Source organism: Topomyia yanbarensis, unplaced genomic scaffold (assembly GCF_030247195.1).
Source record: "Topomyia yanbarensis strain Yona2022 unplaced genomic scaffold, ASM3024719v1 HiC_scaffold_72, whole genome shotgun sequence".
Classification (NCBI taxonomy): Eukaryota; Metazoa; Arthropoda; class Insecta; order Diptera; family Culicidae; genus Topomyia; species Topomyia yanbarensis.
This window is the reverse complement of record NW_026683958.1, coordinates 39,880-44,640: the sequence shown is the minus strand read 5'-3', so window position 1 is coordinate 44,640 and position 4,761 is coordinate 39,880.

Below are 4,761 nucleotides of genomic sequence, written 5' to 3'. Positions count from 1 at the left end.
TTAGTGACTTCTTCAGTTTGCTTCTACTGGAGAGAAGCAGGAAGCGGGGAGATTTACCAGATATGCTGCTATTGTTGAACCAAGGCTGATGAACATGTTATTGAAGTAACCTTTATCTTTAGTTTGGTGAAAACTAATTAGGCTTGCTGAATTCTAATTAGTCCTACCCAATGGTAATGTTTGAGCAACACGGTATTATATTTAATCACTGCAGTATTTTCTAAATTTATTTAAAAAATTGAGATGCTTCTCAGTAAAATTGAGATGCTCCACAGTAAAATCAGCCGAAATTCCTACTGGCTATACTAGACTCGGTTGTGTCACTAGAGCCTGAATTCTCGCAGAATCCAGCCGGAATTCCAACTGGACTTAGAGTTATGGCTGAATTCGACTCGTAATCAGAGCTTAAAAAAATTGACATCGCTGCATAAGTTTGAAAGAAAACGAAATTCAATTCATGCCCGCTGCGATAAATGAAATTTTTGGTTCGTTTCCATCGCTATTCGTTCTCCCGACGCAGCTCTTTCAGGTACGGATATGTTCGGTTTCAGAAGCAAAGTGAATTTTATTTCTATGCTGGCTCTGAGAGGGATTAAAAGTACACCATCGATTAAAAGTGCACCAGATATAGATCCCCCAGTTCACTTATGCTCGAAAATGTAAAAGATGCTAACTTCTGCCTTCAAACTGTCGACATAATAACAAATGAATGCTTTGGTTGGTGAATGAATTTATATTTCCGCTACACTGAAGCATTCTATTCTGCATGAAATTTCAGTCAGTTGGAAAGTGAATGAATGAGAGAGGCGTTGAATCTGAATGTAGGTTTCGGTAAATGCAAGCAGAAATAGGTATCTCATTTTGAAATTTCGTAACACTGCTCGGATTGTTGTGCTTTGTATAATTTTTTTATTATTTTGATTGTAGAGTTTTTAACCTTAGAGTCATTCTCCTCTTTTCTGGTTAGAATAATCTCTTGTGGAAAAATTTCTAACCCTATGTGCGGGGTTGAACCCAGGTGAGCTGCGTACAATCTTGTGTTTTGCATTCTCAAAATGATCCATCGCAATGTAAACTTCGAACTTGCAAGATTTTAGAGCTTCACTATTTAGGGTAAACATTAAACCATTGTTTATGTCGATAAAACGAGCGAATTCTTGATCAAAAATTTCCTACTGATGCTGGCAGGAAGTTTCGGATTTACCTCACGTTCACGTCCCCTGGGAGTATTTTCAAATGTACGGGATGTTTATTTTCTTTAAAGATTATGGGATTATTCCTTTGAATCAAACTAACAAGAATGCTGATTGATTTCTGCCTACTTGTCATTCTAATTATTCACCGATTCTGAATCCGTTTGCTGGGAGTCCCAATTGAAAAAACATACGCTATGTCATACACCCTTATTCTTGATTACGATGTTTCGAATCGTTTCGATCGAATCGATGAATTGTCTGATTTGGGAAAACTAGTAGTTTGACTGGTCTACGAGCAACAGTTGAAGGTGTACAACACAAAATCTCGTCTGATACTCTGTCGTGTGAATTTCAGAAATATGGTACCACTAACTACTACTACACCCAAAACAATTTCCCAATGCAAAAAAGGCATTACATCCTTTCGTGCATATTCCGAATTAGAATCATGCTTTCTTCGCATTGTAGACCAAGCATAGCTACGGCATTATACCAACACCGCTGGATTCATGATGAAATAAATTTATTGAGAATACACGCTACCATATTATCTGCCCGCATGTAAAAGTATTAGTTGGTTTTGCTTGCTGAGTCTGCCAAAAAGGTGGTGTATTCTATATATGAATACCTCTGTGGTATTTGTAAGAACTTCTGTCTTCATACACAGTTACGCTGTTTTGTCTGCGAACAGCTCAATTTCAACCACAATAAACGCGTGAGCAGTTTACGTTCACGATAGTGTGTGATATACGCGTTGTTATTTTCCCATAGCGAATGGTTTTTGCAGTAAAATCATTGCTCTCTCATTCTGTGCTTCAGAGAAGAGTGGAAGAAAATGATTTGTGCTCAGATTGATTTGCGATGATCGTTGCCCAGGGCGATGATGTGCGCTGGATTCGCATGTTAGGGAAATAATACAAACTGAAATGAGTAACTACCACTGCTGCTCAAAAGTGCAAAACCATGTCATCACTGCCCTTATAGTTTGATACTTTAAATTTAGATACTTTTACTGCGAAATAGTGATATGATATCACCTGAAAGTACTGTTGATATGAGGAATGCCAGAAATGATTGGCGGACGGCTTCTATCCGACAAATGTTGAATTAACTTGTTAACCCAATATTCCCATATAGGTAACTTTATCCTGCGTATAGTGCGCTTAAATAATCATTAATCATTATTTATGAACCTATCTAGTGGCTAGAACTCGCATATCGCTGGTAAATTTAGGGTTTAGAGAACGCTGAAAGCTCAACATATCAAAACAAAATCATCATCCCCACCAATTTGATGTTGCTATAAAATGTTTTCTCCAATATGCATCATGTGATCAGTAGAAAGACGAAATGGAAACTGGTCCTTGAGCGTGTATTAGTATTTTCAGAGCGCACATGTATCCGAGTGGACATGTCCTTTACATGTGTATTAGTGCGGAGTCATTTTAATACTAATACTCCGATATCGTTAAATTCACTAATACATTCCCAACTGTGGGTTTGTGTAAGTTTCTGTGGTGTAATCGCCTTAATGCATTTTTGTCCCGTACCAATATCGCTTTATATGCATTATACCAGTTACAATGAAAAATTCTCATTAGAATCATGCTTATTCGCATGTAATTCATGCGGTTCGCGTTTTGGGTGTACTAAGTTACAACTAAACTACATAACAAAACATGGAAATTCACTAAACTCTATTCGATTCATGTAGTAAATGGTAGAGGTACTTTTTATCGTTTGCATGTAAGCAGGGTTGTGCAAGTACTTTTAAATAAGAATACACTTAAATATTGATTTCGGTTGGGTAAATGTAAATGTCTGGATTTATCCGAAAATGTCCGTTCCTAAGAGAGTATTACTAACGTATTTAGGCTCAACTGATTTCCTTTAAATTATATCGCAATTCTTCCCGCTCGGAGTCTAAACATGCAAAGATACTAGTCACTAGGTCACTAGTCATTTATCACGACGTACCACTCGTTGCTTCCAAACCAAGATATGAACCATGCCTTATCGACATTGGTTTCAATGTTTGAGAAGGATATTCAGCTACATTATGTTGTGTTCGGTCCGTCGGAGAGGTGGACCAGCAGAGGCAGGTACAGCTTCTGAGCAGGATAGTGAACTTCCGAAACACTATTACGAGTAAACCGGGAAAAGGGTACTCTTCTTTATAATTAAAGAAACATTTCTATTCACTTTGTAATCACGTACTGCAAAAAGAGACTGATGTCTCGAATGCAGATGTTTTTATTTTGATTTCTGCAAAGGTAGTTACGCCAAAAGAGCGTAACCTAATTTAGGGTATAATTTAGTGTAGTACTAAATTATACCCATTTTTGGGTACACAACAGTCCTTCCCATTTAGGAAGAAAATTATACAATTTTCGAAAAGAAATTACAAAGCTGGAAACAAAGCCTCGCCGTCACACGACAATCCTTTTGCCGCTGACCAAATAAGCCGCGGAACTTCCATAAGCCGTAAAATCTCTTCGTGCTCCAGTCGTAATTCTTCGTTGCTACCATTTTCAGCATGCTCGATGATGGTAGCTTTTTCTCGTCCCTCGTTCTGTTTACGCGATCTGGCCGTAGTCCGCGCGTATGACCGAACCATCAAGTCCAGATTTTCAGAAATTCTAAGCTGAGTACGATAGACGAGAATTGGAATGCTTCCAATTTGAATCTGGGAAGTATTAATATAAAATCTTTTTAGACACGTTACTGTGCAAGGAATACATTTTGTATACCACAGCTTATCTCCCATATATAGGTTATTTAATAACATTCCAGAAATTACTAGGGTTCGCAGTACCGACCCTTTTTGACGAGAACCGGTACTACGGTACTGAAGCCCTCAGTACCGGTAAAGTACCGGTACTCGAATATTGTTTTTAAAAATTCGAAAAAAGCTTCAAACTGAAATTGAATGCTCAAACTGATGATCTTATTCTCAGATGATTGATTTTTGCTGATCAAAAAACATGTTTATTGTTTTTAATTGCTTCGGAATGGCAAGACTGATTTCACAGAAGATATTTTTCGTATAAAGCACCTTCCTTTATTTCGAAATCTAGGCCACTTTGAAATCAATAACTGCTAAATGGTGTGACTTTCGTCGACTTGAACAGATGGTGAATGTATGAAACCCTATTAACAACAATAAATCAAAGCGAGAATGGCAGTAAATCCGACCAGGTTAATCGCATTTCCTCTCTTGCTTTTCTGAAAATTGTTTTCGAACTTTATGTCGTTTGCCTACTATTCTCTACGCATATCCAGGCTCTTTGCTTTCCTGTTAAATTATGGAATTTTGCTGAATTTTCCGATCACCAATAATTACAAATCGCCCCATTTGAATTAGTTCACTAAGTCTAAAACTATTAGCTACTAAATCACTGTTCGTTCTATTATAGATAAAGGTTTAAGGCCCCCGTCGGGCAATCCGCCATTTTTCGTGTTTTTTGCGGTTTTTTATTTTATTTTCAAAGAAAATGACAAAATATGGAAAAAAGAAAAAAATCACGACCTAGATAATTGTTTTTACTATGAATTGGCCGAAATG